This window comes from Podarcis filfolensis (assembly GCF_964270895.1).
Source record: "Podarcis filfolensis genome assembly, chromosome: W".
In the NCBI taxonomy this organism is placed as follows: domain Eukaryota; kingdom Metazoa; phylum Chordata; class Lepidosauria; order Squamata; family Lacertidae; genus Podarcis; species Podarcis filfolensis.
In genome coordinates, this window is record NC_139619.1 from 18,937,696 (window position 1) to 18,964,411 (window position 26,716).

The following is a 26,716-nucleotide window of genomic DNA, read 5'->3' on the forward strand; positions in this document are numbered from 1 at the left end:
ATTTATTTAAAAATAACTATGAGAAATGTTGGTTAGAAGTGAAAAAGGATCTTGAAATATGGTCAAATTTGAAGCTTTCCTTGATGGGTCGAATTGCAGCTATAAAGATGAATGTATTGCCTAAAATGTTGTTTTTGTTTCAAACATTGCAAATTGTGGACAAGATGGATTGTTTTAAGAAGTGGCAGAAAGATATTTCTAAATTTGTCTGGCAGGGCAAGAAGCCCAGGATAAAATATAAGATTTTAACTGATGTAAAAGAAAGGGGTGGATTTGCCCTGCCAGACTTTAAACTTTACTATGAATCAGCAGCATTTTGCTGGTTGAAAGACTGACTGCTTCTTGAAAACACAGACATTTTGGACCTAGAAGGTTTTAACAATGTTTTTTGATGGCATGCATATTTGTGGTATGACAAGGTTAAAGCACATAAAGCGTTTAAAAACCATATTGTCAGGAAAGCACTGTTCAATGTTTGGATAAGATATAAGGACTTGCTTGAAAATAAAACCCCAAGGTGGTTGTCACCAATGGAAGCGAAAGCCCAGAAAAAGCTCAATATGGAGGCCAAATGGCCGAAACATTGGGAAATTTTGGAACAAGAAGGAGACAGACTGAAATTGCAGAGCTTTGAGAAACTAAAAAATAAAGTGCAGGACTGGCTTCATTATTTCCAGATAATGGAGGCTTATAATTTGGACAAGAAAATTGGCTTCCAGGTGGAAAAATCTAAATTAGAAACAGAAGTGCTAGAACCCAAAACTAAGATCATGTCAAAAATGTATAACTTGCTGTTGAAATGGAATACACAGGATGAAACGGTTAAGTCAGCTATGATCAAATGGGCACAAGATGTTGGACATAACATTATGTTTGCTGACTGGGAACAGTTGTGGACCACCGGTATGAAATTTACGGCATGTAATGCCCTAAGAGAGAATATTATGAAAATGATATACAGGTGGTACATGACACCAGTCAAGCTCGCAAAAATATATCATTTGCCTGATAATAAATGTTGGAAATGTAAGGAGGTTGAAGGTACATTCTTTCACCTTTGGTGGATGTGCCCAAAGATTAAGGCTTTCTGGGAGATGATTTATAATGAAATGAAAAAGGTATTTAAATATACCTTCTTGAAGAAACCAGAGGCTTTTCTCCTGGGCATAGTCGGCCATTTGGTGCCAAAGAAGGATAGAACTTTTTTTATGTATGCTACAACAGCAGCAAGAATGCTTATAGCAAAGCACTGGAAGACGCAAGATCTACCCACTCTGGAAGATAGATAGATAGATTTATTTATTGCGGCCATTGGCCCATATCGAAAACAATACATCAAAATTTATCCATAAACAATACAATTTAAACGCTTCCAAATTAAAACACCCATATAAAACCAATTTTACTTCAGTTAAGTAAACACTATACACAATAAGCTCCCTCTATGTAAACTGCAATTCAAATCCATCAGATTTTGGGGGGTATGCATCTTAGTTCTGGCACTTATTGATGGTACTTAAGTTTAGCTAAGCTGTCAGAGTCATACAGTGATCCATTTCTCCTCTTTTGAAATAAAACATTAATCAGGTATCTAGCGACTGCAAGGGATCTACTTGTATCTTCGTCATTTAATAAGTATATTATTTGGGCTTCCTGAGGTCTATCAGCAATTCTCGATAAATATGGGGCCAGAAACTTGGACCGTGAAGCCGAATATAATGGACAACAGAAGATTATATGGTATAACGATTCTATAGATCCACTTTTACAGTCACAGAGGAGTGAGATCTGTCCTTTGGAGAGTCTGTTACCCAACACGTTTGATGGGAAAACATTGAATCTAGCCTTTATAAAGGCATACCTGTGCGTCACCACAGATAAGGTAGTTAAATAAGATGGAAGTTTCGTTGGTGGTGTTAAGCCAAGGTTTATCGGCGAACAGGTGCCACCGCCTGTCGCAATGTTAAATTGTAAATCCATCTCCTCTAATTTGTGGGTTATAATTCTCTTGGCAGAAATTAAATCCAATTTTAATAGTTCAGATGGAGATAGTCCTAGGGACACAAGTTTCCCATGTAATATTTTTGCCCAGGGGCTAGGGAAGTCATCTCTCCAGAGACACTGTATCAAGAGGAGATTTGGAAGTTTATGCCATAATGCCAACCAGTAACAGAGGATGCATTTCCATAATGTGGTTTCTAGAGATGTAACATTTAGTTCCAGACGTATAGCAGTATTGCTTACACACCTGGGTAATTTTAGCAACCTTCTTAGAAGCTGGTTTTGGATTACCTCCAAATGGGTTAGATTAACAAAGGGCCCCCATATTGGGATTGCATATGCTATTGTTGCAATCACCTTTGCCTTGAAAACTTTTAACACTGATGGGATATGGAAAGCCCCATCTGAAAAGAAAAAACGCAGTAGCGCAAAGGAAAGGGCTTTAGCTCTGTTTAATACATATGCAAGATGGACCTTCCAGCCCATGTTGTGTTGGAGAAGGACTCCCAAGTACTGAAATTTAAAGACTTGGTCAATAGCTTTTCCGTCTATTCTCCAATTATAGGTTTTTCGACTCTTGGAAAAAATTAGGACTTTGGACTTAACATGGTTAATTGTAAGAAAATTTGATTTGCAGTAAACATCAAAAATTTTTAATGCCCTCCTAAGGCCGACTCTTGAGAAGGAAAGGATCACTGCGTCGTCTGCGTAGAGTAGAAGGGGGCAACGATATTGGGCAAGACGGGGGGCGTGGATCGTTTCTTGAGAATCTATCAGAGGCAGCCTCATATCACTTATAAATAGATTAAAAAGGGTCGGAGCAAGGATACATCCCTGACGAACACCTCTATTGATAGTTACTGAATTTGAGAGGTCGCCGGCCGGAGTGATTCTCACCCTAGCGGCCGATCCGTCGTGCAATTTAGTTATTAGCCACAAAAGTCTTTTGTCTATTCCCCATCGGGCTAATTTTCCCCAAAGTAATCCTCTGGGGATGCTGTCAAAAGCGGCCTTTAAATCAATAAAGGCCGCACAAAGTTGGCCTCTATTTGGGGAGGAATATTTCCGGGCAAGGTGGTATAAAACTAAGACATGATCAACCGCTGACTGATTCGGTCTAAAACCAGCCTGTTCAGGCCCAATCAGGTTGTTCTCTTCGGCCCACTTAGTAAGCTTAGTTAACAAGAACCGTGCATATATTTTCCCAATTATTGACAATAAACTGATATTCCTGTAATTTCCCGGATCATCTGTCGAGCCCTTTTTATGAATTGGAACAATAATCGCATCCTTCCATATTCTTGGTACCTTCCCACTGTTATTTACGGCATCAAAAGTAGCGGCCAGGATTTTCGCCCACCAGTCTGAATGAAGTTTTATAGCTTCCGCCGGGACTAGGTCAGGACCGGGGGCTTTTCCGATTTTAAGATTAGAAATGAGTCCGTGGATTTCTTCCGGGTCAGTGGGTGGCCAAAGAGGGAGCTGCTCATCAAATCCATCGATTGTATTAATATTAAGGTCTGGTAAGGCAAAATAGTTCCTTAGAAAGGATTCCCAAACTGGGGCCGGAATAACTGTTAAGGGGTATCTTTTAGATTTTCTGTTAACCAACAGCCAGAATTTTCGGGAATTACGGGTACTTGAGGCAGCTATAAGTGCTTGCCAGCGGTTCAGTTGCCATTCCTGTTTGGCCTTTTTTTGCACATATTTGTAAGCTGATTTTGCCTGATAGTACTCCTTGGGAAGCGTAGTCGCCCCTGAGGATTTGTAATCATTATAAATAGCACAAAGATGTTGTTTGGCTTGTTTACAATCACGGTTAAACCACAGTGCACCTGTCTTAAAGTGGGCCCAATTTGCCTGGTGGGTTGGGACAGTAAAGAATGACGTGAGGTCATTCAGCAGATTGGCAAATAGATTAATAGTTTGATCGTGTTCATATGAGGTTATGCCAAGGGCTGAATAGGTTTGTATGATCTCCTGCTGAAAAAATTCGGAATATTTTTGAGCCTGCGTTACAGACCACTTTATACCCTTCACTCGTAATGCCGTATTGATACCCTCTACTGGGTTTTCTGCGTTAGTATCTAATTGAGTTGGATGACTGTGCTCGTCCCCATGCCAGTCTAGGTCAAACGTAGCAGCAAGTGGAAGGTGGTCACTGAGCTGAATATTGCCAATCTTAAAAGAGAGAGCTTTCGAAATCAGGTCACTCGAGGCTAAAAGGTAATCTAGTACACTGTTTGATTTTATACCTAGGTGGGTATACTCCCCCGGTATATCAGGAGGGCAGCAACCATTCAGGGGTACTAGGTTTAAGCGAATAGCCATTTGGTAAAGAAGTACTCCAGCCTCGTTTACTTTAGAGTCTTTTGAGGCTCTCCCTAAGGCATGTCTCAAATCATAATTGTCGAGGCATGGAGCAGTCCACCATTTAGCTTTAGTTAAATCGACCCAATTTGCTGCTATACGTGCGTTAAAGTCACCACCAATTAAGGATTGGCTATTGGAATATTTGACTCGGCATGATACTAGATGATCTTCTAATATTTCCCATCTATCATGCAGTTCAAGGGACGAACCCCCTGGCGGGAGATAGACATTGGAGATTAACAGTGATACTTTCCCCCCCGACATCAACCCGGATAAAGCATAAGGGGGAGCAGTCAAAACTAATGAAAATTTGAGATGCAGCTTCAGTGAGATACCAATTACTAGACCACCTTTCGGCCGTCCTCCTTTCTGGGAGGGGCAAGCTGGAAGGGATAGTAGGTCAAATCCGTTTATGACAATTTCACCCTCCTCCCAAGTTTCTTGCAATAGAATGATATGAAACGAGTTGATATACGACTGGAATTCTGGGTCACATTTTTTCCTACGCCAGCCAGCGATGTTCCAGCAAAGGATCGATATTGGTGGTTTTCTGGGTTGTCCGGCTAACCGTCATTTAAATTCTTGTGGGGGGCTCTTATACGGCAAAGTCGCTCCCTTAAAGAAGTCCGTTATTTTCCTTTGCTGAAAGTTGTCGTCCTGGTGTGGTGAGTCTTTTGCTCTGGTGCGCACCGGTTGTGATGACTCTTTTGCTCTAGTGCGAGCTGGTTGTGGCACGATCAAATCGCGAGGGCCAGAATTTTGGGGGGGCAGAAGAGAGTTAACATCCTGGTGAGTAGAAATACTATTTGGCGTTTTTAGCTGTCGGGCCCAACTAGGCTCTGAAGAGGCTCCTACCAAGTCTGCTGGCGCCGTCCTCTTTGGGGATCTAACCGATACACTTGTGATCATTTGATTTATATGTCCTGCTGGGTCTTCAATCCACTCTGTGGTGACTCTCGACACTGTAGTGTCTTCCTCACGTAATTTTTGGATTTTTGGTGGAGAAGCCTGACTTGGAGTGGCCATTACCGTCTCGGGTCGTGGATGGTCTTCAATGTATGTTGATTCCAAGTCCGGCATGGAGGGGTGAAGGGACGAGGATTTATCCAGGGGAGTGTTATCCTGAGTTCCATTCTTTGATCGGTTAATCACGGAGGGAACAGATAAGTCTATTAGAAGCAGGGATGAGTTGCCAGCGTGAAGGGGAGGAGAAGAGTCTGCCTCCAGCAGTGAGACCTTCCCATCCAATGCAGAAGGCACCTTATATGCTGGGTATTGGGGAATTGTTGTTTCCACCTCCATGGGGCATGGCACCGTTAGATTAGCGTGAGTATTATTCGTAGGAACTCCGTTGCAGGCGATACTTAGGAGCTGAAGTTTAAGTAAGTCCAGCCTGTTTATGATTTCTTGTTGTTCCATCGCTGGTAACTCTCCAAAGGAGGCGATAAGCTCTCTTTCCTCCTGGGGTGTCAAAGAGTTACTGGCACAATCGTAGTGTTTAGTTGTAGGAGTGGAGGTACTATGGGACTGGCCCAAACATGGGGTGCACAGCTCAGCCCTCTTTTGTGGTTCAGGACGGGAAGGTTGTTCCGTCTCCTTGATTAATCCCTCCGATAGGAGGGGTCTAATTATGGAATCCATGAAAACTCTCGTTGGAAAAAGGCCAAGACTATTCAAGAACACTTTTTGCTTAATAATAAGAGAGGGGATTTTTGCAGAGTGGAAAGCCAGCATCATTCTCTGATATCTGTTCTGGCGGACTAAGGGAAGCACAGCACAAAGATCTATTTGTGATGTCTCGAGTTTTAGAAGCCATCTGAGGTGCTCTTTAGCCCCTTGTAGTGTTGCCCAACTTGGGTCCCTTTCCCGGAAGGTCAGGGATTGGCGATTCAGTGAGGGGTTGAGATTGTATTTGCAGTTCTTCATACGATCAGTGTTTGGTGGAGCTTTCTGCCGGCACAATGGAACATCTACTGCCCCATCTTGGGCTGTCTGTACCGGCTGGTCATCCAGTTTTTGCTGAAGGCTATGCAGCTGAGAGGATAGGCCATCAATCCTCTTAAAAATACAATTTAGAGTTCTAATTATTAGATGGAGTTGCTCGCATCCTGTGCAGTCCGCAGATTCGGCTACCAACACCTCCTTCGGATAGGGACCATCCCCATTTGTGTTACCATTAGCGTTTCCAATTTGTAGCGTCTCAGGGGCCTCATCTTTTGATGTTGTTTCAAGGGCAGTTAGAGGATCGAAACGATTTTGAATTGCTATTGAGTAGGTACATTCCTCGGGGCCTCTCCCTCCTTTAGGTGAACCCTTCCTTGATTGCTTAGGCCTCGGAGAGGATAATGCCTCGTCAGAGTCTCTTGGGCGTTTTCCATGGCCCATAAATCAATTTTGCAGGGGAACCGTCGTGGGCACTGTGTTGGGGAGCTCGTTAAATCCTTTAGTCTTCCTCACAAGAATACTACCACTTCCAGGAGAGTGGTGCCATAAAATTACTCACAGTAAGGCAGCCAGTTCAAGCCTCTTCCTTCCCCTCTTCCTTGTTCCTAGGATTTTTGAGACAGCCCAGTTCCAGCAGTCGGGCAAACTTCACTTCGCACTATGCAGTAAGCTAAAAGCTAAGAGCTGGTCGACAGGGCAGAGGATTTATGCCCAAGAGAACCTTTCACTTATCTCTCCCAATTAGGGAGGCGGCGGCAGCCGTGGCGGTGAGTCCGGGGCGTCGGAGCGACCCAAATAAAAACAAAGATAACACAAGTGGAGAAATATTAAAAGACAGCCAGCACAGCCAGCAGATCATTAAAACTCTCGGATAAAAACAAGGGAGGATAAAAGCCGCTTAAAACCACTTAAAACTTTGATAAGGGTAAGCGAAATTACTTAGTAACTACCTTCGTCGCCATGTTGGATCCCCGCCCCCGGCTGCTTCCTTCCAAGGATGTTATTTTTATTTCAGGCTATCCCCATAATTAAGGGGAACAGGATTTTCAAAGAATGGCAAAGAGCGATTTCAAGGTATATTTGGCAGGGCAAAAAGCCGAGAATTCCCCCACTCTGGAAGAATGGCAGATGAAGTTGATTGACTGTATGGGACTGGCAGAAATGACTGGCAGAATCCGCGACCAGGGAGAAGAGTCGGCAGAAGAAGATTGGAAGAAATTTAAGGACTATCTACAGAAACATTGCAAAATTAATGAACTTTGAAAGATGCTGGATTGAATTTATGTGGTCTCTAGCTGTTATGGTAAAAAGAATTGGTATAAATATTGTTTAAGTTACAAAATCTAAGAAGTTGATTGGAAAATAAGGTGTTAGTTAAATGGAATGTTAAGAGATTAGGATTTGCTGGATAAACAATTTGAACTAGAAAACAAGAAGGGGAGGTATGAGGAAGTCAAGGAAATATGTTATTGAAAATTGGTATTGAAATTGATTTGTTTTTAATATTTTTTTTCTTTTTCTTTTTTGTTTATATAAAATTGAAAACTCTAATAAATATTTATAAAAAAATAAAAAAAAAATAAAAAAAAGAATTTCGGCTATTAAAATGAATATCTTACCAAAACTTCTGTTCCTTTTTCAAATGATTCCCATAATAGGTAAAGATGATTGTTTTAAAAAATGGAAAACGGACCTAACAAAGTTTATATGGCAAGGCAAAAAGCCACGGATCAAACATAAATTATTAACCGACATAAAAGAGCGGGGAGGTTTTGGACTCCCAGACCTGAGACTATATTATGATGCAGCATGCTTTACTTGGATCAAGGATTGGATCAAATTGGATAACAGTGACATTTTGGATTTGGAGGGATGGAACAACAGATATGGTTGGCATGCCTATCTAATTTATAACAAAGTGGCAGTCCATAAAGAATTTCTAAGCCACGTAATTAGAAATGCATTATACAAGGTCTGGGTGAGACATAGAAGGTTGTTAGAACCAAAAACCCCATGGTGGGTCTCACCGCTAGAAGTAATATCGGTTAAAAAGAAAAATACTATAGGAAGAATGGCAACATACCAGCAGCTCCTAAAGGAAGAACAGGGTCAATTAAAACTAAGACCATACGATGAGGTGACCCAATACTGTACCACATGGTTACAATATCACCAAATTGCACAAATATTCAACCAGGATAAAGTAATAGGATTTGAAAAAGAAGAATCAAAATTACAAAAAGTATTATTACAAAACTCAAAAAAATATATATCCAAAATGTATAATTTATTATTAGAATGGGAATTAAAGGATGAAGAAGTAAAAGAAGTTATGATTAAATGGGCATGTGATATAGGATATATGTAATTCGGCTGGACCAATGGGAGAAATTATGGAAATATGATATTAAATTCACGGCATGTTATACAATAAGAGAAAATTTTATGAAAATGGTGTACCAATGGTACTTAACTCCGGTAAAATTGGCTAAAATTTACAAATTAAAATCGAATACCTGTTGGAGATGTAAAAAAGAAATAGGAACATGTTTCACATGTGGTGGGAATGCCGACCTATTAAACAATTCTGGAATGAAATCTATGAAGAACTCAAAAAGATGTTTAAAATATCTTTCAGAAAAAAACCGGAGGCATTCCTTTTAGGTTTACTTACAAATGATATCCCCGAAAATCAAAGGAAAGTATTCCTTTATGCAACAACAGCTGCCAGGATGCTTATAGCTAAAAACTGGAAAGGCAGAAAAATTCCATCAGTGAAAGATTGGCAAATTAAATTTTGTGAATACATAAATCTGGCAAGACTCACAGCTTACATAAGGGGACAATCGGACCAGAAATTATTAAAAGAATGGGGTTGTGCTAAAGAGTATATGAAAAAACATTGTTCTGGAGTTAGTATATTGGTATGTAATGAATGATGCTTTACAGGGTTAAAGAAAAAGAAAAATGGTGTAAAAAAAAAAAAAAAAGTACCAAGGTGGAAGTAAACTAATTAGACACAACAATACAGTAAGAGTAAATTTTTTGAGGTCTTAGAATAAAGAAAGGAAGTCAATTTGTGTTTATGTATGTAATGATATGGTTTTTTTTCTGTAGATGTGTGCTTTTTCGTTTTTGTTTTGTTTTGTTTTGTTTCCTTTGCTTTTTTTTTCGTTTTCTGTTTTTTTTCCTATATGTTCCGGGGATTTTTGTTTGTATAGAGACTCTCCTCCCTGGAAGAGAGGGGAGTGGTTGTGGGCGGGAGACCGAGCTCCGCCCCTGGTAGGGGGCCTTAGCCCCCTCCCCTCCTTACCTGGCTGTGTAGCAGCTTAATGCTGTGGCACCAGCTCCGCCTCCTCCTCATTCGTCGTCGTCTCTCAGCGAGTCAAGACCAGCACAGAAGCCAGGGAAGTATTTTGCGAGCACGTGTTCATCTGTTGCTGATTTACCTTGCTTCTGGCCTCTTTTGTCCGTGTGTGTGTCCGTGTGTGTGTGAGAGAGAAGGTTTGTGGTCTCCCCCTTTGCGTAATTAGCTCCTCTTTGCTTTGCCTTTGTGCCTGAGTTAACACATGCTTCGCTATTAGGAAGTTTCAGTGGTTTAGCTGCCTTCCTGCCCATAGTACAACGTTTACAGGGGGATCCCTAGGGGAGTTTACTTTTCTGGAGATTTTGTTGGTCTCTTGGGCCATTAAACCGCTCTAGGGTCCTAAGAGAAAAGTTTAGCTTTCCCAACCACCTTCCCCGTAGCTTCCTGGTTGGGGGGGAAGCTTTTCCAACGCATCCAGGGAAGAGCTCAGCCACGAGGTTTGGAGTCGGGGGGTGTTTGTGTGTTTGGAGGCTGTCTGGTTCCTGGCTTGCCTTTTTAAATTTAGGAGGCTTGCATGCGCTCATTGCTTTACTGCTTTTAAAAACCTAGGCACCCAAGTTTGCCTTGCTGTCTTGCTGTGTCCTCTTTTCTGTGTAAAAACCTACATTTAACCTTTTATTTTCCCCCACTCCTGGTGCTGGATTTGTTTGGGCGGTTTAAGTGCGAATTACCTTTCTTAAGCTGCAGCTTGTTCCTTTGCCCAGCACATGGTCTCTCCACCACCAGCGAGGTCTGAGTGTGAGTGCTGTCTTTCTGTCTCCCTTGTCTCCTCACTTTCCTTCCCCAGCCTCTGCCTTGGTGACTGTGCGTTTTATTCTAATTTTGGCCAGGGTGCCTGTATGTTTTTTCCCTCTATTGCCCTTGCCTGTCCGATTGCCTGGCTGGTCTGGGTGACTGAGTGGGTTTGCCCTACATTTTAATTTGTTGGCCAGGGTGCTTGTACGTTTTCCCCCTCCCTTGCACTTGCCTGTTCCTCTCTAATTTTAAGTCGTGTGTGCGTGTGTGCTGGCAGCGTGTGTTTGTGCCTGCCGTTTGTTGATTTATTACTCTTTTAGTGTTGGTTTGAGTTACCCTGCCATCCCTTCCATTGGTACCACTTAAATCGGGAGCCCCCTCTGAAATTTTAAATGATGCCGGGGCTTAGAATAGACTGTGCACTTAAACCTCACCCCTCTTACTTTATCTAAGCCACCCCCCCTCTTCACTTGGCATTTGGGGGAAGAAATACGGCAGGGCTTGGGGTGGACAATTCAGGGTTTCTGATCAGGGAACCATTCCTCAGCATTGTACATTTATACGTTTAGAATCTTTGAAGGTGTACCTTTGCCTGGTTCTTGTCATTGGCTTCACTTGCCAGTACAGGGTCCCTAAAGAAAACCGCTTTTAAACAAACAAACAAACAACAACAACAACAAAAGGTTGCGGCTTATAGACCCTTACTGAAAAGTCCAGGCTAACCCACGGTTTATATTTCCACTTCATTTTGGCTCACTGTAAAGGACAGCTATTTTCCTTTTCTTCTAAACTTTTCCTTGCCCGGCGTGTTCATTTTACCCCCTCCTCCCCCCCAACTCCCCCCAGGCTTTCCTTCTCCTCCCTCCACCCCTCCTCCCTCCCAGCACCCCCCACCCTTTCAGAGTTCCCTTTGCTTCTTGCCTGAGTCATCACAGTTACCAGACAGGTTTTTCAACTGCTGGGGCAGGCTTGATTGCTCTCTGAGTGACTGGCAGTTTGTAAGGCATTGTCTTTAAGCACCTGGCAGTTCAGCAGCTCTAGTTGCATTGTCAGTTTAACTAACCAGCAGTTTGACCATTTGCAGTCTTTTGTCTGTTTAAGCACCCTTATGGAGCTGAGCTTATGGGCAAAGATTTACTTTTCTTTGTTTGGCAAAGTTTCCTTTGTTTGGTAGAAGTTTTCCCAGTAGTGAGATATTCCCCTTAAGAGCAACCTCACCCCTCCTTTTCAGAGGACCAATGGTGTGGGCCTGGAATCTTGTTGATTTCCTTTTCTCTTAATTTGGCTGCAGCTTCTGGGCATTTCCTAGTAAGCAGCTATTTTCAATTCTGTTTGATTACTTGGTGTTGCTTTGCACCTAGATTTGCCTATCATTTAAAAGGGGCAACATTTAATTGTAGGCAATTATCTTCCAATTCTGTCTGACTGCAGTTGGGGTTTCTTTGTGTATGGGTCTGTTCCTTGGAGCCAGGTGCTAACAACTAGCTGAGCGCTGCGGCTTGAACTCTTGCTGGGTTGTAATTTAATAAATATAATTAAATACAAGTGGTGCATTTAAGTGACGTATAGCTTATTCTGTATGGGACCCCGTGCATATTCCTGCATTGCAGAGGATTGAATGAGAATTTATTTATTTATTTATTTATTTATTTATTTATTTATTTAAAAGGCTCACTGTTCTGCTGAAATGCTGGTAGAAGGACCATTTCCTTAAGTGTATTTTTCCTACATTTTCATTTGATAGCAGTTCCTGTGTCTGTTGTTCTCTGACTGTTCTATTGTATCATCCCTCTAAATCACTAGGAGTTTTACCTGAGGAAGCAGCTCTATATAATTGATTGTGTGCATCTGCCTGAATTGTATATTGAGTAACAGATACATAAATTAATAAGGAAATACGTTCTGAGCATACTATTGCATGGAATTTGCACAGTGTAGTTAATTCAGCTGAAGTTAAGAATTTATATAGCCAAGCGTTAATAATCAACTCAAGGAAACATTGTCTTTGGCAGCATTTTCCTTCTGCTGGGCCTCCAGCATTACCTTTTGTTTTGCAAAGTGTTAGTTAAAGGACATTTCCCTGAGAGTGATTTTCTTTGATTCCATTTGATTGCAGTGGGGGGGGGGGGGCTGCGTTGCTCTGCTGTTCCTATTGTTTCATCACTACATGCTTGTGAGTTGCTCCTCAGGAGGCAGGTTTAAATATTTAGCTGTGTCTATCCACCTGACCCATTAGTTTGGTGGCAAATAAATAAATTTATAGACATATACAAATGGAACAGTCAAGTGATGAATAATTATTTCATATCATCGTCAGTTACGGTAGACAATTGATAGTATCAGCAATTAATTCTACTTACAGTGGTTATTGATTGAACAAATAATACTGGATTAGATTTTAATAAATAACACTAATAATAAATAATAATAACAATAAATAAATAAATAATAGATAAATAATAATAGAATAGTAATAATAATAATAAATAATAAAATAAATGGATAAATAAAAAATTAAAATAAAGAATATTATTAATAATAATATATAATAAAAAAAATAAAGAGAAGTGGAATGGCATCACATACCAAGATTAAATTGATTAATTAATTAAATAAATCTAAAGATAAATATATAAATAGACAAATAAAATTAATAATAATAAAAATAAAATTAATAATAAATATTTCGGAACCCTCAGTTGCTTAGATCGTGGTGACAATAATGCCAAGGTTGCAGGTTCGATCCCTGTATGGAACAATTGCATATTCCTGCATTGCAAGGGGTTGGACTAAATGACCCATGGGGTCCCACACAATTCTAGAGAGCCTGGATAGCTCAACTGGTTAGAGCATGGGGCTGATAATGCCAAGGTTGCTGGTTTGATCCCTGTATGGAACAACTGCATATTCCTGCATTGCAAGGGGTTGGACTGAATGACCCTCGGGGTCCCAAACAATTCTAGAGAGCCTGGATAGCTCAACTGGTTAGAGCATAGTGCCGATATTGCCATGGTTGCTGGTTTAATCCCTGTATGGGACCCCTGCATATTGAATGAGATATTATAATATGAAGTAGGAAGCATCTTATATATATATATATAGCAATAAATAACACACGCACGCACATACTAATTGGATAAACAATTGAGCATTTAACCAAATACTTGGAAAAATCATTATTTATTATAAGTAAATCAATCGTTAATTAGTACATTCGTTTCAGAATCTATAACATGTGCCTGTACAACCGCTTGTAAACAGTAGCACGTGTTTGTGGCAGTAGCTTTAGCGCGTTATCCATGGCACCTAAGAGGAAGTGCTCTGCGGCGGAATCAGCTCACACCTCAGGTTGCATGGGTGCCACATGGACGGGATAATAACCCCAAACCTATTTCACACTACCTAAATGCCTTTAGATCATTCATTGATCATTATGAGCAGCATTTTTTCGAGCAATCCCTAACCCCATGCCTTCCGCTGCTACCCCTGATATGATACTAGATTCCCAGGTGGTTCCGGAGAGCCCACCTCTCACCCAGGTTGATGACCTCCCAGGCACCTCTGTCACCCTCTTCAATGATTCTCAGTTCTCAGGCGCAGGCCCAAGCTCTCGGGCAGTAACTGCGGCAGTGCAAACTAGGCCTCTGGCCCTCAGAACTGCATTGGGTCTGGATACAGTTGCCCAATCATCCCGCTTACCGGAAGAGAAGATTGACACCCTTAAGAAACTAATTCATGCCACCCTCACACTTAGGAAAATCACCCTCCGACAGATACAATCCCTGTTAGGCCATTTCAATTTTGCTTGTAGAGTGGTTTCCCCTGGACGCCCTTTCTGTGCCCGCCTAGCCAGGCTTTCGGTGGGTCTCAAGCACCCACACCACAGAATCCGTCTTCCAAAGACAGTTAAGGCCGACCTAGAGGTTTGGGTGACATTTTTGGAACACTATAATGGAGTGTCCCTATGGCAGGATGTCTTTAACTTGTCCTCAGATTTTCAGGTACAATCGGATGCAGCAGGCTCTCTGGGCTTTGGCTTGTATTTCAAGGGTCGATGGTGCGCCCAACATTGGCCAATGGGCCGGCAGGGCAAGGGCATCACGCGGGATCTCACTTTTCTCGAGTTTTTTTTTTCCAGTAGTAGTGGCCGTGCATATCTGGACAGAGGAGTTCCGAAATCGCAGAGTGTGCTTCAGAACCGACAACCTGGCAGTGGTGAACATTCTAGCGAGGCAGTCATCCCGGTCTGAGAGGGTCTCCTCTCTCCTACGATGTCTCGCTTCCGGTCGCTGGCACCTGGAGCACAGCTGTTGCCCGAACCCTTTCCGGAGCACCTGTGGAACGTTGGAGACGCAAAGTGATTAAGGGAGTATTAGCGTCTGTTGCACCCTCCACTCTCAGGTCTTACAAGATGGCCTGGTGCGATTTTTTGGGCTACAGGTCTGGCTCTTCGGGGCTTTCGGCTAACGCACCTCCCACCACTGATGACGTTTTGCAATACCTTGCGCACCTAGATGACCTAGGGCGTGCGCCTAAAACATTAAAAATACACGTAGAGGCCATTAGCTTCTTCGCTAAGGCCACGTTCTCCTATGATCCATGCAGTGACTTCCTGATCCGCAGAGCTATCGAAGGCTGGGGCAGGTTGCAACACCCTAGGGTTCAGGGCCGTAAGCCAATTTCTTATGGGCTGCTCTCTCAAATACGCAAAAAACTTCGGTCAATCTGTTGGTCCCGGTTTGAGGCCCACCTCTTTTTCGCGGCATCTGCCATCGCCTTTTTTGCCGCCTTAAGAGTGGGCGAGGTGGTAGTCGAAGGTAGCCCAAATGGTTTGATGCGTGGCCTCCTTATGGAAGACGTGCAGCTGGCTGAGACGAGCATGATGGTACGGATACGTCAATCCAAAACTGATCAGGCTGGTAGGGGTGTCCTTCTTAAACTCACAGCGTCTGGGGGGCAGGGCCCATGCCCAGTAAAGGACACTAGGCGGTATCTTTGTCTCAGACCGCCTGGCCAGGGTCCGCTTTGGATTCACGAAGACGGGTCCCCCTTATTGAGACACCAATTCACAAGGGTACTCCGCAAAGCTATTGATGCTTGCGGTTTAGCTTCCCGGGATTATGCTGCCCACTCTTTCAGGATCGGCGCTGCCTCAACTGCTGCGCGCTTGGGCTTGCCCGTGGACAAGATTAAAGAAATGGGCCGATGGAAATCCAATGCTTATAAAGGGTACATCCGCTAGTTTCCCCTCCGCTATGTTGAACCTACTTACCCGTTTTTTCCCCCTTTTCTTTCGTCCTCAGCCGTTCTCAGGAGAAGTGTGTGGATTTGCGGCCACAGTATAGTCCATTGGGCCCGCGTTCGGGCGGTCAGCTGCGGCCTTACCCACCATCTTGGTTTGCCACCTGGGATGCGAGTTTCCTGGTTTTCGAAACACGGCATGCGGTGGGAAGAGCTTATGCCATTGCTGATTGGCAGAGTAGCCACGTTTGGCCCTCCAGACATCCTTATCATTCACTTGGGAGAGAATGACCTTGCTAATATGAGAAGCGTGGACTTGTTGTGGAACATAAAAAGAGACTTGGAGGCGATCGCGGCCTTGTGCCCCAGAACAATGGTGTTCTGGTCCTCCTTCTTGAAAAGAATTGTTTGGCGCGGTGCGCAGAGCTGTATGGCCATTGAAAAAACCAGGAAACTCTTGAATCGGGCGGTAGCCCGTTGGGTACGCTTCATGAATGGCCGAGTCATTTATCATGACCGTATCCGGATCGGCGACCAAGCCATATACCGGAATGACGGAGTTCATCTAACAGACATTGGGAATGACATCTGGTTGGACAGCGTTATTAGTAGCATTAGGGATTGGTTGCAGCTGTGAGGGTATTGGCGGCGAGCCCCTTTGCGGCTCGGGTGGCGGTTAGGCATTGGATTCATGTGTTGTGCTGTGTCAAGGGCTAGGTGTGGCCATCGCCTATGCTATCTACCGTGGGTTATTCCGTTAAAGGAATCTGGCGGTCGTGTATTCCGTCCGATGCCTGCTTGGCGGGAGGCCATGGCACGACCCTCGGTGACATCAGGGGGTGAGCCTATAGTTGGATTAGCATCAACAGGCTCCACCTACTGTTGAATAAACCCACCTCCTATAGTCATCCAATGCCTAAGCCAATACCTTTTCACTGCTGTAATCAATAAAGTTGTGGCCTTTCCTTGCCCATTAACCTTATATCACGTGTCCTTGTGTATTTATTTCACTTAGCGGGGGTCGGGCCCTCGACCCACAATATTATTTTGGATTCAATGTTTGTAATTTTTGTTATGATTCTGCATTGAAAATAAAAAAATTCAAAAAAAGAAAAGGAAAAAAAAGAGAAAAAAAGGAAAAAAGAATCTGCACCCCAAGGTACAAGCTCACAGGACCTAACTCCTTGAGTTTGAAGTGCTGCTTCAGCTTCCTTGCAAACTCCTGCACCTGTTTACCTGCCCTGGAAACAAATACAATGTTGTCAACAAAGATAAGAGCCAGTTCCTGCTTCTGGCCTGACCCCTTCAGGTACAGGCAGCTGTCTGCAAGACTCTTCTGAAACCCTAGCTTCCCCAGAGCTTCATTGAGACATAAATTCCAATTTCTGGCTGATTGCTTCAAGCCATAAATGGAACAGTGCAGTCTCCATGCCAGACCTGGTTTGTCGCCCTCAAACCCTGGTGGAGGTAACATGTAGATCTCCTCCTGCAGCAGTGAGTTTAAATAGGCAACATCAATGTCAAAATGAGCGACTTCAGAACCTCTCTGCGCTGCTATCGCCAAAAGCAATCGCATGGTCTCATTTCTGGCTGTGGGCACGTACACCTGGGAATAGTGTAGCCCTGGTCGCTGGCTGAAACCTCTTGCCACCAATCTACCTTTATATTGTGGCTCTCCACCTGCAGTGGGTTTCAACCTGTAGACCCAGCGACAACTCACTGCCTGCTGGTCAGCTGGCAGAGTTGTGAGGGTGAAGACTCCTAGAGACTTCATGGCACTAAGCTCCTTTTCCATGGCTTGCTGCCACTTGCTGGATTCTGCCTGAGGTAACTTCTGAACCTCAGCAAAGCTTTCTGGTTCACACTGAGCAAAACCACCCCACACATTCTGTTGGGATTTCGGTTCCCACCAGCTGCCAAGCTGCCAGGAAACAGCAAGAGCTGTTTACATCAGATGTCTCAGCATGAGAAAGGAAGTGTGAGTCAGTTCTCAGACTGTCTTCAGCATAACCGGGGTGAAGTTACGTTCGTCCCTTCCGCTCCTGGACTGGAGCAGTGTTGAGTCGTAGTACTCACAAGCTGGGCTGATTGGGACGACCAGCCACGCGTGTTGTTCTGTATGCAGTTTAATAAAGTAGATGAATTCTACAAACTGCCTTTTCTTCTGATGTTTTACTCAGGAGAAATTAGTGTGCTTTTCTCATAAGAGAGAAGTCGCTTAATTATCGGTCTCTCTGGACTGAAGGAGGATTCCTGGACAGCAGCCAGAGGATGACCACCAGACTAATCACCCCGGAGTGCGTCGGGATGCTGGCAGTGCTCCTGGGCGGGCGATAACCCAACACATTCGTGACCGTGAAACGATCAGGTGGTTTACCCTTCATGGTCCGCTTAGACTGTCTTGGTCCCAGGCCGGACTCCCCCTCTGACCCAGATGTGCTGGACTCTGCCTGTGAGTCCCTGGCGTCTGGTGAACCACCAAGTGACTTGCTGTGCCTGCGTTGCGCTCCTGGACTGCGCCTGGCTGTGAGACACAAGGGAGAGCTTCCGCGCCTGCGCCAACTAGGTCAAGCCTGCGGAGATGAGGGTACACTCCCGGGTTCTGACTTCACCTCTCTCTTTGGAATTGCCCCATCTGGCACTGCCCCCTGGTGGTGGTTGGCAGCTCCACCAGCAGGTGCAATTGGTTGATCCCCTGAACCAAGACCTCTAAGCAAATCGGTGAGCACTTCAGGGTTTCCGTGAATCCTGTCCCAACCAGCCTGCTCACAAAATTCAGCGTTCCTGCTGATTACCACCCATGAGCGATCTCCACTTGGATACGCAAACCTCCAGGCTTTTGACCCTGGCTCGTATCCACAGAAAATCATTTTGCACGATCTAGGGCCACATTTCCTGCGCTGCTGTTTGGGTGGGAATTAATACCCAAGCCTCCGTCCCAAAGGTACGAAAGTAGTGCACCCCAAAGGTACGAAAGTAGTAGGTTTCCTTCCATGGAGCATGAAATAGGGCATGTTCCCAACCACTGAGTTATACGTCCTGTTCAACGTGAACGACACTGCCTTCACAGCCTTGGCCCAATAGCATTTGGGCAGCCCTGAATTGAACAGAAGAGCCTCCATGGCCTCTTGCAGGGTTCGATTCCTGCGATCTGCAACTCCATTTTGTTGGGGGGAATAAGGCGCAGACTTCCTGTGCTTAATACCCTTCGCACGGAAGAAGTTTTGCAGACTAAAGGCCATAAACTCCGACCCTCTGTCTGTCTGAAACGCTTTGACACGGGTGTCAAACTCCAGTTCTACTGCCACCACCCACTCTTTGATCTCCTTGGCTGCTTGCCCTTTATCTCGGAGTATAATAATCCATCCCACCCTTGAGAAATCATCTGTCAGACACAGAATGTATCTGGAATTACCCAAGCTAGCCACTGGCATCAGACCACAAAGATCCGCATGCACGAGCTCAAAGGCTTTCTTGGTCACTCTTTCAGACCTCAGGTAATTGGTCGTGTGCACTTTGGCTTTTTTACAAGCTCTACATTCAAGAAACTTAGAGCACTCCTTCATTTTACAGCCCTCAGTGCACTCTACCTGTTTGCGCACGTATCTCCAGTTCGCATGCGAAAATCTTCTATGCCATAAGTGCATACACTGGTCATGAGTGGGGACGTTGGCACACTTTGTCTGTGCTTCCTCAGAAGCGTCATCACCTGTTTCAAGTATGTACAGCCCACCGTGGCCTCGTACCTGTACTAACGGCTCTCCATCTTTGGAAATGGTACATACCTGGTTCCCAAACTGCACCTGAAAACCAGCATTGTCAAGAGCATAAACAGAAAGTAACCCACATTTCATACTATCAAGTACATACACATCAATATCAGCTTTCAAACAAGGCATAAACACAACACCAGCTTTTGAAATAGCTCTCTTGGTTGTATCAGCCAATGTGACTGTTTTCCCATCTGGAATCTGCCAGCAGTTTCATAACTGGCCACCAGGTGGAGCTAGATGCCTGCTGGTCCCACTGTCAATGATCCAATGCTGTTTGCCATTGGCTGCAGCCTGGCCAACAAAAGCATATGTAGCAGCCTTTTGATGTGTTGCTGGCTCTCCACCTCTGCCCCCTCTCACCAGGCCTCTCCTCCCACGATGTGTTCTGCCTTTGATCTCTCGGTTGCTATTGGAGACGACCCTGAGGCAATTTCTCTGCAGATGTTGGTCTGAGTAGCAAATGTAGCACCTCCTCGCTGCAAAAACATGCACCGAGCTCTCAGCGTCTTCTGCACTCCCACTCCTGGGCACAAAGCAACCCCCTTCACAGCCCTTCCTTTCTCTCTCAGCCTTTTATCCTGCTCATCCTGCAGCCTACCCGACACGTATTCCAGGTCAAGCTCCTGAGCTGGAATAGCTTCCAATGTGAGAGAAAGAGTCTGATAGCTAGAGTCTAAAGAACTCAGCAATATGAAGACTTTTTGCTGCTCAGTAAAGGGAATTTGTAGTTGCCTCAGACGCTTGAACAATGCCAGCATCTGTGAAATATGCTCTCTGACACAGCCTCCGGGTTGCAACCGTAAATCAAATAGCTGTCTGGTGACGTGAATCCGGGCCCCAGCCGTGTCCTGCTGATGCACACGCTGCAGGGCACCCCAGACCTCGTGAGCGTAGGTGGCATGGTCAGTGTAAACCATCTGGGCTTCATCTATGGCCATGACTAAGTGAGCAATGGCTCTCTGGTCCCTCCTCAGCTCCTCGGCTGCAGCAGCTAGAACCCCAGCTGCGGCCCCATCCTGGGCCTGCATAGGTGGGTTCTGCGTGCAAGTCCAAAGGCCTTTCGCAGCTAACAAAACCTGCATTTTCTTGGACCAGTCCACTCAGTTCTTCCCCATCAGCTTTGGGAAAGCCGCCATAAATTTTTCCTGCACCTCAGCCATCCCCCCCCCTCCGGGGGGGCTTGTGTTACTCACACAGCTGCCGCTATCTCCACCTCCCAGCTCCCAGTTCTCAACTCCCAGCTCCCAGCTCCGGAAAAATGGCTTGCTTCACCAGCAAGTTTTTACTGTTCTGTGCCTTCAAGCATGGCACGAAAACAGGGCTCCAGCTGGACTTTCAAGCTGCTGACTGCAGCAGAGACACAGACCCCCAGTCCTGGCCATCAATCACCTCAGGACACTCAGCCATTAGCGTGTTACTGCCTCCCATAACCTGTTAAAGTTTCTGGGTTGTAAATCCTTTGACCCACTGAGTCTGCTGCAACGGCCCTGCAATAAATTTGATTTATTGCCACTCTGACAAACTCCAATGGCACCCACACGTTTCCACTCCGCACACTGCCACTCTTCTCAGTTGCCAGATAATAGCAGAGTTCACACGCAGCGTAAAATGGTTTGTCTGTGTCACCATGGTGTCATTAATAACTCAGCTCAACACCAGTGCTTCTAATCTAACACTCTTTATTTAGAAGCATAACAAACAGGAAAGAAAAACCTACAGAATCTAGCTGCATGCTTGCAGCTTTCTGTCTCTAACAAAAACGAAACCACCTTGCTCACATTTCTCAGACAGACTGTTCTCCAGAGAGAGCTCAGCCCCCACAGAGCACAGATCAAAGGAAAATGCCCAGGTCATGTGGGCAGTGCACCCAGTTGATAAGAACACTCCTGGAGCGTTAACTCTTAACTGTCCAGAACCACAACACTAAAGAATTATTAGAAGAGATAGAACAATTTGGACAAGTAGCAGGTTTTAAATTGAATAAAAAGAAAACTAAAATGCTAGTTAAAAATATGAAACAAGATTTGGTGGATATGTTGCAGCAGCAGATTGGTATAGAAGCAGTCAAAAAAGTTAAATATTTAGGAATATGGTTAACATCAAAGAATATAGATTTATTTCAAAATAATTATACACTGGTGTGGAATGGAATTAAGAGAGATCTGGAAGTATGGGGAAGGATGAAACTATCCCTTTGGGGTAGGATTTCTGTTATTAAAATGAATGTGCTATCAAATATGTTATTTCAATCAATTCCAATAATCAAGGGGGCAGCAATTTTTAAGGAATGGCAGAAAATAATTTCAAGATATATCTGGCAGGGGAAGAAACCAAGAATTCAATTTAAATTGTTAACAGATGTTAAAGAAAGAGGGGGCTTTGCCTTGCCAGACTTGAAATAGTACTACGAAGCGTCTTGCCTCTGTTGGTTGAAGGAATGGGTGTTGTTAGAAAATACAGATTTGTTGGGTTTAGAAGGTTTTGATAAAGGTTTGGTTGGCATCCATATTTATGGTATAACAAAAGTCCATAAAGGATTTGGTAACCATATATTCCGAAGATCTCTGTTTGAAATATGGGATAGGTATAAAAACCTATTAGAACGTAAAACACCGTGGTGGTTGTCCCCTTTAGAAGCAATGAGTGTGAAAAAGATAAATATGAGTAAAAACTGGGTTACATATGAAAAATTAGTACAAGAGGAAGGAAATAAATGGAAAATGAAACCTTATGAAGAGGTAAAAGAATATGTAAATGATTGGCTGCACTATCGCCAAATCAATGAAATGTTTAAATAAGATTTAAAGGAAAATGGATTTGATCATAATAAATCAAAATTTGAAATTGAGGTATTGAATAATAATTGTAAAAGATTGTCTAAAATGTATAAATTGCTGTTGGAATGGCATTTGAAAGATGAAGAAGTAAAGTAGGTTATGATACATTGGGCCAAGGATTTTGGGTATAATATACAGTTAAAAGATTGGGAAAAACTATGGAAAGAAGGATTAAAATTTACAGCATGCAATGCCTTGAAAGAAAATGTGATGAAAATGATGTACAGATGGTATATTACACCAGTGAAATTAGCTAAAATGTATAAAACAAGTAATAAATGTTGGAAATGTAAAGAAAAAGAAGGATCTTTTTATCACATGTGGTGGGAATGTAAGAAAGTGAAATGATATTGTAATGGTTCTAGGGGTTGCTCGTGCGTAAGTTGCCGCCACTCCTGGCTAGGTTACCTGGTTGAACCCTTTCTGTCTGGACAGCCTCTCACCCGTGGCTGTCTCAATCGCTGGCAGAATCCGTCAGTGGGCGTTTCTTGAACTTCTTCCAGCAAAGAAGTTCTTTGACGCCAAGTCTCCTCCTACTCTCCCTGCGTGGAAGTCTTCTGCCCAGGGTGGGTGTGGGCAGCGGAGTACCCGTACTCTCTCCGCTGGTCTCCAGCGAAAAGTCTTGGAGCCTCCTCTCCGATTCCCCCATCTGCCCCCCTTCTCCACTGGTGTTACGCTGATTTCCTTCCCCAGCAGATGGGCTGCCTCTCTCCCTACTGGGACCCTCTCCGGCATCCCTCTGGAGCCTTCCCTCCGCCTCTAGCTCTGATGGCAGTTCCCTGACAGATATATAATGAGATGAAAAAGATGTTGAAATATACATTTATTAAAAAACCAGAAGCATTTTTACTTGGCATTGTAGGGGAGGATATTAACAGATAGGATAGTAAATTGTTTTTATATGCAACAACGGCAGCAAGAGTATTATTGGCACAGAAATGGAAACAAGAAGAACTACTGACAAAAGAAGAATGGCAGATGAAATTAATGGACTATGCAGAATTAGATGACAGGAAGGATTTGAAACCTGCAGGACCAGAGATTCTCAGAGGACTGGAGTAAATATTTGAAATATTTGAAAAGCAATTGTAATAAACAGATTACGCTAGTAGGACTGCAAGAAGTTTTGTAAGGAGGACTATGCGAAATATTGCAGACAAGATTATGAAGAGAATTGTTAGTTAAGGATTATTAAAAGTAATAAGGAAATTAATGAAATGTAGATTAAGTGATAAAGATTGAAAAACCTTCAGATGCGGTTGATGGACGTCCAAAACATTGTATAAGATAAGAAAATATGTTATATGATTTTTGGGAATGATATGTAAAAATTAATAATAATAATAATAATAATAATAATAATAATAAAGAAATTCCGCATCTCGGCCAGTGGCTTGAAGTTTGGATAGGCAGGCCTCAAATTGTGTTGAATGGTCTCTTTAAATTTGAAGGTTCATTACTGTTCCACAAGATGTGTATGTCTTTAAGGGCCAAAGAAAATAACGAGACCCAGTTTTACAGCTGTGAAACAGTATAGCAGGTGCTGCTAAGTTGCGTTAATTAAGCTGTGTCAGCAATTGGGTATAGTATATAAAGAGCAGCACCTAGCTCTCTTAGTACCCTGGGGAATGGGTCATGCTTGTTGATATATTTAGTGTAAAAGAAGTTTTTGTTTTTGTTATTAAAACCTTGATAAAGTTATTTTTGAGTTCCTTGTAACGCGTGGACTCCCCAGCAAGCTTTCTGCAGTGCAACTAAACTGCAAATAGCCAACAAATTGTTGTACCTTCTCTTCCAGCTGTACCTTCTATTCCAGACAGGAAACCAGCTCACACTTGTTGCAGGTATAGTTTTTCACATTCTCAGGCAGGAAGACACAGGTATTGCAGGTGACTGCAGCAGCTCCCTCACCCCCTGTGTCTCTTGGTCCTACATGCATCGTGAGACAGCACTCTAGACCATGGGTAGTCAAACTAAGGCCCGGGGGCCGGATCCGGTCCAATCGCCTTCTAAATCCAGCCCATGGACGGTCTGGGAATCAGCATGTTTTTACAGTTGGGATATGAGTACTCACCAGCTGCGTGCTAGCAGCACATTGTTTACATCATGTGATATTTCTGATGTTACTGAGCGTGAGACAGGATGTCCTACGCTGTTCTCAGGGTTGTGTTCTCAGTGTAACTTGAGACCTTCCTGTTGTTGCTGCAAAGGAAGCAGTGTGTTGTACGGAGGCTGCTGAGAGAGCAGACATGTTTGTACTAGCTCCGTGTACAGTGTACAGTCTGTGAATAAAGTAGAATGCTAGGCTACTTTCAGACTGTTTCTTTCTTCTGCTGAGATGCAAGGGGAAAGTGAGTGTGCATCTCTCAAAAGGGAGGTGTCACTTATCACCGGTCTCTCTGGACTGAGCAAAGACCAGCCAGAGGCAGACCACCGAAGAGAGGCCCCTGTGCCTGGGAAGAGGAGTCAGCCTTTCCCGAGGGGGCAGATCGCCAATGAGTAGAATGTGTGCTTTTATTTTAAATGCATCTCTGGGTTATTTGTGGGGCATAGGAATTCGTTATCCCCCCCAAAAAAAAATATATAGTCTGGCCCCCCAAAGGGTCTGAGGGATAGTGGGCTGGCCCCCTGCTGAAAAAGTTTGCTGACCCCTGCTCTAGACCTCCTACTCAAACTCTACCACTAAATGCCCTTGCAAACCCCCTGTTTATGAGCTCCTCGTCGGGAGCTCCCAGAAGCTGCAATCAGCTAAGTATTACTGCTGCTGGCTGCTAACTTCTCCTTCAACTCACTTCCTCATTCAGCCTGGCTTCCTCTCAGCAGTATCCCCTCCCCCGCAGACCATGTCCTCTAGCAGAACACACAACCACACAGTGTTTTGGAGTATGCTGTTAGCAATATGCTGATGATACGCAGCTCTACTTCTTTACATTTGCAGGTGAGGCAGTGAAAGTGCTGGACCGGTGTCTTGCCAAACTGAAGCTCAATCCAGAAAAGACTGAGGCAATGTTAGTGGGTTGTCAGGGAACTGGGGGCTGAGAAGGGGGAAAGAATGGGGACATATAGACTTCCGGTCAGCGCCAGCGACCGTAATGGCGGATTTCCTCCGATCTCCGGAGGAAATTGGCTTCGTGGAGCTAGGGTTCTACCGCTACGGCGAAGCGGGGACCCGAAAAAAAATCACAGGTGGGGAAGCCTGTGAGCTGAAGGCTCGGCGGGCTCCATTTGCGCCCCCCCCCCCCGCTGCAAAGGAGCCTTTTTAAAGGCTCCGGAACGGACCGGGGGTGAGCAGTGCGGAGCTGAGAGCTGTTTACCCGTCTCCGCGGAGTGAAGCCGCATGCCATGGTCGGAGAGCGCTGACTTCTTCCTTTGAACATTTGGACTAAAAGTAACAACCCGTGAGTAATACGGAAATTGGACTTAAAATATATTTTTTTTGGATTTGGCACGAGCAGGGAAGGCGCAAAGAGGAAGTCCGTCTCCCCGTTTTGTAAACATCTTAAAGCAAAGACTAGATAACTAAGGCTGAGAGAACACCTTCTTCTTGAGAGGATAAAAGTAATTAATTTCACGTTTTGGCAGTATAAGTGATTTTGCTGGAGGATAAGAGCTAATTTTGAGAGTGGAACTGTTACCCCCCCCCCCCAAGGACCCGGGAGCGATCTGAGAGCCTGTTGAAGAGATATAGAAGATTTTGACAGCTGTCAAATTAGCTGTCAAAGCTGGGGGGGAAAAGAGACTTTGTTTCTGTTGTCTCGGCTGGTTATATTTGTTACATTCAGGTAATAAATTGCTGAAAGTAAAGAGAAAAAAAAGTTATTTTGACTTTTGGATTGGAACTGAAAGGAATATTAAATAACCAGAACTCCTCTAGAGGGGGCTCTGGGACACTACAAGAATGGCTGCAAGTGGAAAAATACCGATTGAACTGGAAAAGACTTTTCTCCTGCTGGGAAAACTTCAAGAACAATGCATTGTTTTGGCTATAAATGTTACAACATTGAATGAAACAGTAAACAAACTTGCTGAAACTGAAAGGGGCTTGACTCAAGTCTTTGTATCAGAACAAAAAGATTTTGTATCTGAGCTAAAAACTTTTGCAGCTGAACAAGAAAAGAAATCTGAGAAATTTGAGAAAGTGGGGAAAGAGATACATGACAATTTAGAGGGAAAGGAAGGAGGAGCTATAATGTCGCAGATGATTAAGGAGAGCCAGAGGCCTGCTAAGATGGACATGAAGGAAAAGAAGAATGAGATTATGAAAATCTGGTTTGAATGGAAGAAGGAGGAATGGAGAGATCTCCTCATGTGGAGATCTGAAGACTTATGGATTACAAACCTGACTAAAGTTGAAGCTGGAGTTACTGGGGACATTTGGACTTAAAAGAAGTAAGAAACAAGATTTGGACTACAATTTCAAATATGGAGGTCTGGCTGGAAGAAAC

At 43.9% G+C, this 26,716-nt stretch overlaps 1 protein-coding gene across 1 annotated transcript in view; it reads left to right on the forward strand.

Moving 5' to 3' along the window:
- Window positions 1–26,716, forward strand: part of LOC310753859 (ubiquitin-conjugating enzyme E2 A) — a 416,921-nt gene that overhangs the window by 372,509 nt on the left and 17,696 nt on the right. The window lies entirely within an intron of this gene.